At 30.4% G+C, this 10,000-nt stretch overlaps 3 non-coding genes across 3 annotated transcripts; all 3 read right to left on the bottom strand.

The window, feature by feature from the left end:
• Nucleotides 1–111: 111 nt before the first annotated feature.
• Nucleotides 112–1,919, bottom strand: LOC145845930 (small subunit ribosomal RNA). The gene has a single exon (XR_014370600.1). It is a non-coding gene; the product is annotated as a small subunit ribosomal RNA (ribosomal RNA).
• A 3,500-nt stretch (nucleotides 1,920–5,419) lies between these two features.
• Nucleotides 5,420–5,538, bottom strand: LOC145845901 (5S ribosomal RNA). Its single transcript, XR_014370571.1, has one exon. It is a non-coding gene; the product is annotated as a 5S ribosomal RNA (ribosomal RNA).
• Nucleotides 5,539–8,397: 2,859 nt separating this feature from the next.
• LOC145845928 (5S ribosomal RNA) lies at nucleotides 8,398–8,516 on the bottom strand. The gene has a single exon (XR_014370598.1). It is a non-coding gene; the product is annotated as a 5S ribosomal RNA (ribosomal RNA).
• Between the last annotated feature and the right edge of the window lie 1,484 nt (nucleotides 8,517–10,000).

Raw genomic sequence — 10,000 nt, 5'->3', positions numbered from 1 at the left:
GTGCTGAATTATTACTCCCGCTGTCAGGAAGCAACGCGACCGAACTATAACAGTTACAGGGCTCGGTCCCTTCGAAGAAGAGACGTCGCTTGAAATCAAATTTCGATTCGTTAATGATCCTTCCGCAGGTTCACCTACGGAAACCTTGTTACGACTTTTACTTCCTCTAAATGATCAAGTTCGATCGTCTTTTCGAACACCGGCGAGTGCGTTGCCGCACGTACCAGGCTCAATCGGAGGACCTCACTAAACCATTCAATCGGTAGTAGCGACGGGCGGTGTGTACAAAGGGCAGGGACGTAATCAACGCAAGCTAATGACTCGCGCTTACTGGGAATTCCTCGTTCAAGGGAAACAATTGCAAGTCCCTATCCCTAGCACGACCGGGGTTCAACGGATTACCCGGACCTTTCGGCCTAGGGAACACACGATGATCCGGTCAGTGTAGCGCGCGTGCGGCCCCGAACATCTAAGGGCATCACAGACCTGTTATTGCTCAATCTCGTGTGGCTAAACGCCACTAGTCCCTCTAAGAAGTTGTCTCCGACCCAATGGGTCGAGCAGCTATTTAGCAAGTAAGAGTCTCGTTCGTTATCGGAATTAACCAGACAAATCGCTCCACCAACTAAGAACGGCCATGCACCACCACCCACAGAATCAAGAAAGAGCTCTCAATCTGTCAATCCTCGCTGTGTCCGGGCCGGGTGAGATTTCCCGTGTTGAGTCAAATTAAGCCGCAGGCTCCACTCCTGGTGGTGCCCTTCCGTCAATTCCTTTAAGTTTCAGCTTTGCAACCATACTTCCCCCGGAACCCAAAGACTTTGGTTTCCCGGAAGCTGCCGGACAGTTCTTAAGTTCGACACTGCCCGATCGCTAGTCGGCATCGTTTAAGGTCAGAACTAGGACGGTATCTGATCGTCTTCGAACCTCTGACTTTCGCTCTTGATTAAAGAAAACATTCTTGGCAAATGCTTTCGCAGTCGTTCGTCTTGCGCCGATCCAAGAATTTCACCTCTAACGGCACAGTACGGATGCCCCCGTCCGTTCCTATTAATCATTACCTCGTGCTCCGAAAACCAACAAAATAGAACCGAGGTCCTATTCCATTATTCCATGCAACATTATACAAGCGTAAAGCCTGCTTTGAACACTCTAATTTTTTCAAGGTAAACTTGCCGGACCACCGCAACACTCAGTTAAGAGCACCGCGAAGGCACCGACCAACAAGAACAACGAGGCCAGTGCTAGCCTTTCGACCGACCAACCTCGCCGTCCCTATATCCAACTACGAGCTTTTCAACCGCAACAACTTAAATATACACTTTTGGAGCTGGAATTACCGCGGCTGCTGGCACCAGACTTGCCCTCCAATGGATACTCGTTAAAAAGTTTAAAGTGTACTCATTCCAATTGCAGGACCTCGTACGAGGTCTGCATTGTTATTTTTCGTCACTACCTCCCCGAGCCGGGAATGGGTAATTTGCGCGCCTGCTGCCTTCCTTGGATGTGGTAGCCGTTTCTCAGGCTCCCTCTCCGGAATCGAACCCTGATTCTCCGTCACCCGTTACAACCTCGGTAGGCCGATACCGTACCGACGATAGTTGATAGGGCAGTTGCTTTAATGAGATGTCGCCAGCACTAGGCCGTGCGATCCGCAAGCTTATCCAGAGTCACCATTGTAACGACCCGAAAGCCGGTTAGTTTTGGTCTGATAAATGCGCGCCTCACGTCAGTTCGGCGCTTTACGCATGTATTAGCTCTAGAATTGCCACAGTTATCCATGTAAAAGCGTACAATCAAATGAACCATAACTGATTTAATGAGCCATTCGCAGTTTCACTGTACGTGAGCTCGTACTTACACTTGCATGGCTTAATCTTTGAGACAAGCATATGACTACTGGCAGGATCAACCAGATAACTATCCGAGGGCGTTTAAACCCGTTGCTCGACTGAGCGTTTTTACTGTATAAATACAGACCTTTTCTATCACTCGGCTTAAAAGCCTTGCGAACGTTACTGAAAGTCGGCGCCGGCCTTTTGCTGTTTAAAGCGCCAGCCCGCGTCGACTGCAGCATGCAGCTTTACAACTGACTGTTCTTTCTCCCGACCAACCGTTTGCCTTCTGCCGGTTAACTCGTCAGCAGCAACACGCCATCTGTCTGCTGCAGTTACCCGCCTCGAGCCGTGCCTGCCTGCGTCGGCTACTCGTCTCGACGACTTCGCAAAGCTATAAGCCTACCGCCGCTGGACGCTTGTAGTTTTTCATACGCTGCTCCAATGCGTTTACATAGCACGTTCGCCGCCGCTGCAATAGCCGCGCCTCGGGTGCTAAACAGTAATGCTTTAAGCCCGCTTTCTCGTCAAGTCGACCGAACGCACAAACACGTCTCTCTCACTAGTGTAAAGTAATGCATACGTGTATGATGCTCAAATGTTGCTGTTGAACTTTTTTTGCCGATTTTTTCCGATTTTTTTCAATTTCTTTGTTTCTTTTCAATTATTTTAATGTTTTAAGCTTATTTATGCTACGTTTAAATGTTTTAATACTTTTTTATACTTTATTTAATATGTTTAAAAGAAATAAATAAAAAAAAATATGTATAAACTACTTTTTTTAATGTTTTAAATATATATATTTATTATAAATAAACTTTATTTGTATTATTTTTTATTTAAGCGTACTTTTTAAATCTTTATATTTGTTTTATCGTTTTAAGCACATTGCGATAAATATAATAAACAAAAAATTGAATAAAAATAATAATAATAAAAAAAAAAAAAAAAAAAACATAAGCTTATTTTATATGTTTTATTTTATTTTTATTTAAACTTACTTTTCAAACCTTAATACTCGTTTTATTTTTTTAAGCAGATTGCGATAAATATAATAAACAAACAATTAAATGAAAATAAATTAAAAAAATCAAACATAAGCTTATTTTATATGTTACATTTTATCTTTATTTAAACTTACTTTTTAAACCTTTATAGTTGTTTTATTTTTTAAGCACATCGCGATAGATATAATAAACAAACAATGAAATAAAAATAATAATAAAAATAATAATAAATCATAAGCTTATTTTGTATGTTTCATTTTATTTTATTTAAAACTTACAATTTAAACCTTTGTATTTGTTCTATTCTTTTAAGCACATCGCGATAAATATAACAAGCAAACAATTAAATAATAATAATAATAAAAAAATCATAAACTTATTTTATATGTTTCATTTTATTTTTATTTAAACTTACTTTTTTAACCTTTATAGTTGTTTTATTTTTTAAGCACATGGCGATAAATATAATAAGCAAACAATTAAATAAAAATAATAACAAATAAATAAAACAATACGGCTAAACTATAAAAAGAAAACTAAATAACTGATAAATACTTGTAAAACAATATTTGAAAAATGTATTTTGAAACACAACACGATTGATTTATAAATAATAATATATTTTTAATTTGTGTAGTTCATTTAAAGTAGTCTCCCTTTTTGCTTCTGGTTTTATTAGAGTTATATATAACAATAAATGGTGTAGTTTATTTAAAGTAGTCTCCCTTTTTGCTTCTGGTTTAATTAAAGTTATATAACACATACTATAGTAAGTTAGATAAACTATAGTAACTTTATAAAACTACTTTACAAAATACATTTGTATAATTTAATAACTTTAAAATAACTATCAAGAATAAAATAGAATAGCTTTAAGTTTAGTATACAATTGGTATGTAAATTGTGTAGTTTATTGAAAGTAGTCTCCTTATTTGCTTCTGGTTTTACTTGAGTTACATAACGTTAAATAAACATACTTAATAAACGTAACCATCAATACTGTCATTTTAATAAAACTAAGTACAAATACATTGAATTAACATAGAACTTTAAAAAGCCTTCGCTAGTATCTGTTGGTAACAGTAAATAACCTATTATGACTCACAATACAAGTGCGAAATTTATTTTTCATTTGATTTTTCAGGTATTTATTTATTTGTGGAAATAAACTTTTTTATTACATTAGAAACTAATTGAATTTTTCCTATAACTATACCTATTATTATATTTAGTATGCTTAAAAGTAATAAAATGACACGTCGCGATTATATAATAAACAAACAATCAAACAAACAAAGAAATAAAAAAAAAAACTATTTTTTTAAACTTATATTTCAACTATATGTCTTATTTTATTTTCATTTAAACTTACTTTAAACCTCTGTATTTGTTATATATATTTCAACACAATACGATTAAACTATAAGACAAACAACAAAATAAAATAATCACATTAATAAATACACTAAGCAAATAGCTAGAATAAATATAAATAGTTCAATATATACAATATATTTCTTCCATTTTTAAGTTACTTGTTAAACATATTTATTTAAAAATGTTTCTTTAGAATATAAAACTAACAGTTCTACAAATAAAGAAATTAAAAAGCCAATACACATAACACTAACTTTTCATAAATTAGATATGCAAATATGAACAAAATAATAACTAAATTCTAAAGCTTTTGTAAACTGTGAACTTATAAACTTATAATAATAATTGCATATTCACTATTCACAATAGCTTTTTATTTAGTACACAACTGGTCTGTAAATTGTGTAGTTTATTGAAAGTATAATCCCGTTTTGCTTCTGGTTTAAATAAAGTTATACAACACATACTAAAGTAAATTAAATAAAGTAATTCACTACTATCGTATTAAATAAAACCAATTTACAAAATACATTAATTTAAATTAAAGTGAACTTTGAACTTATAATAATAATTGCATATTCACTATTCAGAATTTCTTTAAATTTAGTACACAACTGGTCTGTAAATTGTGTTGGTTCTATTCAAGTACTCTCCTTGTTTGTTTTGTTTTAGTTGTATTTATTTTTAGATACTAGCACATTCAATACACATAATAAAGTAAACCAAATAAACTCTATTAATTTAAACTAATTACAAATACATTAAGTTAATACAAAACTTTAAAAAGCTTTTGCTAGTATCTGTTGGTAACAGTAAATAACTTATTATGACTCACAATACAAAAGTGCAAAATTTATTTTCGTTTGATTTTTCAAGTAGCCACGCTTTTATTTGTTTTTGGACAAAAAGACTTTAAAGTTTTAGTATAAAAGACTAATTGTATTAATTTTAACTCAGAAAATTGTACTCTACAAGATGGTGCCATTATTTTTTCGATATCTCAAACTGGTCAAACCACTTTTTTAGCGCTCTAATTGGTTTAAACAGCAAATAACGTTATCTGATTGGCTTACGTTTTTATTTGCTAATAACTAGAATTTACTTTTCTTTTAAGCGTTAAAGAAATGTAAATAAACGAGTAATAAGTATAAATAGGTCAGAAAGAAAAATAGTACAAAAAAGATGAATTCAAAAAGCAAAAGCCTACGGCACGTGGTATTCCCAAGCGGTCACCCATCTAAGTACTAACCACGCCCGACACTGCTTAACTTCCCAGATCGGACGAGATGGGGTGTACTCAGTGTGGTATGGTCGTAGGCGTTTGAAGGCGTTTACAAGCCTTTATAAACCCTTCGGTTTATTTAAAAAACCTATTTGCACTTGATTTACAATCAATTTGATATTTTAAAATTATTCCTTATAAAATTTTAACCTGAATTAACTTTTTTTTTGTTTTTTTAATCAACAGTTACTCCCAAACTGTACTAAAACTGTATTGTAACTGTACAAAAGTGTTTGTTTAAACAATTGTTATCTATAAATTACCTAAGACCAGGAAAAGTAGAAGTAAAGTTTATTGAATTATTAAATAAATAAAATAAAATCGTAAAATAAAATAATACAATATGTTTACAATTTGTCATTGATCTATCCATTTATGTTATTGCATTACAAATACAAACATTGCATACATTCAAGAGTATTATTCATCAATCTTTTCAATATAATAAGTTTTAAATTTATATTTATTTTTAAATAATTCCTGACATTTTAGATTACCTGAGATTTTTTTTTTAATTAAATTAATTTTAGTAATTAAATACTTGACGTTCTATTTTGTTTAATTTGATAACTCAACCATGTTTATTTTTTTTACTAATTTAAAAGAACTATTAAACTAAAAGACATTACATACAGCTTCTAAAAGTTTTAAACACCTTAAAAAATATTATTATTTTAAAGATATATTAAAGAACTAAACAGATATTACTCCTAAAAAATCTTGTTAATAATATATAAAAAGTACTCAAAGTCAGACTCGGAAATATATATACTGTTGTATATCTTACTTGAAGTTCACTGTAATTGACACTGTATAACAAAATTATAAAAATCAACCTATTTATATAGCAAAATATTTCTTTATCTTTGTCGTGGCGCGGTGGGTCAGTGGTCTTATCAGCTGACTCATAAGCAGAAGGTTGTAAGATCGAATCCCGCTAGTCGTCACGAAACACCACTATCGTTCAATGTTCGGGCTTCAAATTCTTTGAGATTATACTGTACTATTTATCTATCTAACTAATCTATCTAACAAATGTTGTTCAATCTAGGTTGTGGGTACTTGGGTCGAGTAATGCCTTTGACTTACAATCTGTTGTGGATTGACAATATTCCTCTATCTATCAATAAACAAATCTATCTAATAAATGTTGTTCAATCTAGGTTGTGGGTACTTGGGTCGAGTAATGCCTTTGACCTACAATCTGTTGTTGATTGTCAACATTCCTCTATCTATCAATAATGATTATATTCAATAATAAATGTTGATTAATTCAGTTGTAAGAAAACCAGTGCGCTGGTTAGGTTGGGTAAGGCCTTCGACTTACAATCTTGGGGATTATCAACGTTCATCACAAGTACAGTAACGATCTCATTGAATTTCCAGTTGGAACATTGGATTGTAGTGGTGGCCTACTTTGTAGGTTTTTTGCCTAGTTTGTTTTTTGCCTAGTAGTGTTTGCCTAGTTTGACAAACTATTGTATATATATTGTATAACTTTATTTGTATTATTTTTTATTTAAATTACTACTTATTATTAAAGAATTAAATTTTCTTAGAAAAAAAAACTATGTATTTTAACTAATGCTTATTTTATATGTTTTGTTTTATTTTTATTCAAACTTACTTTAAACCTCTGTATTTTTTATACAATACGATTAAACTATATAACAGAAAAATAATTAAATAATCAAACTATTGAATAAGCAGTTAATTAGTGTGTTTTTTTATGCTTCTTTCATTTTTAACTTACTTGTTAACCATATTTCTTTTATTAAAGTATAAAACTAACAGTTACTAAAATAAAATAATCATAAAGTCAATACACAAAACACTAACTTTTTATAATTTAAATATGCAAACATGAATATAGTTATGAATCTATTATTTATTCAAATAGAATTATTCAAAGCTTATAATTATAAAGCTTTTGTATAATGTTTCAATTACAGTGAACTTTAAGTAAGATAAGTTTTTTTTTTTGTATTAACTACAAAATTGGTATTTTAGTTTATTATTAGTAACTAAATACTTATATTTATTATATTTAAAAAAAAACATCTATACTAACTCTAATTTCAAAGCATATTAAAACATACAAATTTTACCAACTAAATATTTATTTTTATTTTAATTATTATAACTTTCAAACATAAGCTTGTATACCTTATATACCTATATACCTCATATAGTAGGCTTGACATAACATAACATTATTTAATTCTTTTTGTTTGAAATAAACTCATTTAGTTATTAGTAAATTACAACATAAATGTTTATAACAATATAACTAAGATTTAGCTTTTGAGTTAGTAAACTTTGATAGTTTTCTTTTAATAGTTTAATAGTCCTTATTTAAGTTCAAACAAAATTGCTATATATTTAATACACATACAAAAGTAAACTAAGTAAACGTAATTCAATAGTTTCTATTAAGTAAAAGTAATTACAAATACATTAAGTTAATACAAAACTTTAAAAAGCTTTTGCTAGTATCTGTTGGTAACAGTAAATAACTTATTATGACTCACAATACAAAAGTGCAAAATTTATTTTCGTTTGATTTTTCAAGTAGCCACGCTTTTATTTGTTTTTGGACAAAAAAACTTTTAAGTTTTAGTATAAAAGACTAATTGTATTAATTTTAACTCAGAAAATTGTACTCTACAAGATGGTGCCATTATTTTTTCGATATCTCAAACTGGTCAAACCACTTTTTTAGCGCTCTAATTGGTTTAAACAGCAAATAACGTTATCTGATTGGCTTACGTTTTTATTTGCTAATAACTAGAATTTACTTTTCTTTTAAGCGTTAAAGAAATGTAAATAAACGAGTAATAAGTATAAATAGGTCAGAAAGAAAAATAGTACAAAAAAGATGAATTCAAAAAGCAAAGGCCTACGGCACGTGGTATTCCCAAGCGGTCACCCATCTAAGTACTAACCACGCCCGACACTGCTTAACTTCCCAGATCGGACGAGATGGGGTGTGCTCAGTGTGGTATGGTCGTAGGCGTTTGAAAGCGTTTACAAGCCTTTATAAACCCTTCGGTTTGTTTAAAAAACCTATTTGCACTTGATTTACAATCAATTTGATATTTTAAAATTATTCCTTATAAAATTTCAACTTGATGTAAGTATTTTTTTTATTAAAACCTTTTTTTTTGGTGTTTTAATTACAATTACTCCCTGTAACTTTATTTAAGACTTTGTTTAAAAGATTGTTAACTATATTCTATATTAAATACTATGATTAGAAGTAAAGTTTATTAAGTGATTAAACTAAATAAAAAATAATGTTAAAATAAACATGTTGTGTTTAGTTTGTTTTACTATTTCTCATTGTTCTATTTATAGATGGTTTTGTTTTACTTCAAGAATATTTATAGTTAGTTTCTAAAGAATATCTCATACTACATCAGATTTTACGATTAACTTAATTTTAGGTAATAAAATATTTGACGTTTAATTTAATAACTCAACTATGTTTATGTTATAAAATAATAGTATATAATACACATACATTATAATATAATAATATGTATAACTAGTTGTTTTACTTTAAAATGAATAATTAAGTGGAAGAATTAAAAGAACTCACATTTTTGAAGAGAGCGTGGAAAACCAGAATAGTCTATTAAAACATTTATTAAATTATCGATAAATATAGAATACAATAGAATTAAACATATAAACGTAACTGTGGTTGCTTAGAAACTAAACAAGAATTTTTTTAATAAAAATATAAAATAGTTATTATATAGAATTAAAATAAAATAAAAGTAATATAAATTATATTTTTAAACTAAATAACAATTCACGAGCAATATTAGCGCAATGTCAGAGTATGAGTTTATAATAAAGGAATTGCTTCCTTGATGTTGATACTTACCTTATTCAAATAGAATACATTTTCAGCAATCAGGCTTGTGTTTATCTTAGCGCGCGTAACACAACGTTTGTGGGTTTTGGCACACTTTTGTCGATAGTGGGCGCCCCGCCTTTTAAGTACAGAAATTTCGGGAATTTTCGATTTTCGGAATTCTGACTCGACAGATCGTTTTTGTTTGGTCCAGAGACCCCGTAAAAAATTTTTCAGCCCATTTGAAGCATGATGAAAAAATGTTATTTCGACCCCCTTTTTTTAGGGGTTACGGGGACATCAACCCATTTTTTGGGAATAAAAAACTCCTAGAAAAGGACCACTTTTCTTCTTTTTTCGAATTTCGACTTTTTATTTTTTTGGAAAATTTTTCTATTTTCTTTGTTTGTTCTATTATAATGTCGAAAATATTTTTTTTGAGCTTCGCAACGCATAAGGACTAACGTAAGGTAAGTTTTAAAAGATTTTTTTTTTCGATAATTTTTTCTATATTTTTTGTTTGGTCCATTACAAAGTCGAAAATATTTTTTACGGCTTCTAAACGCGTGTAGATTAACCGTAGGTAGGTTATTTCGAAATTTAAATCTTTCAATATTAATAATTTTTTAGTAAATTG

This window comes from Thalia democratica, unplaced genomic scaffold, assembly GCF_965202585.1.
Source record: "Thalia democratica unplaced genomic scaffold, ktThaDemo2.hap1.1 HAP1_SCAFFOLD_203, whole genome shotgun sequence".
Taxonomy (NCBI): Eukaryota; Metazoa; Chordata; class Thaliacea; order Salpida; family Salpidae; genus Thalia; species Thalia democratica.
This window is presented reverse-complemented; position numbering and strand designations above follow the sequence as displayed.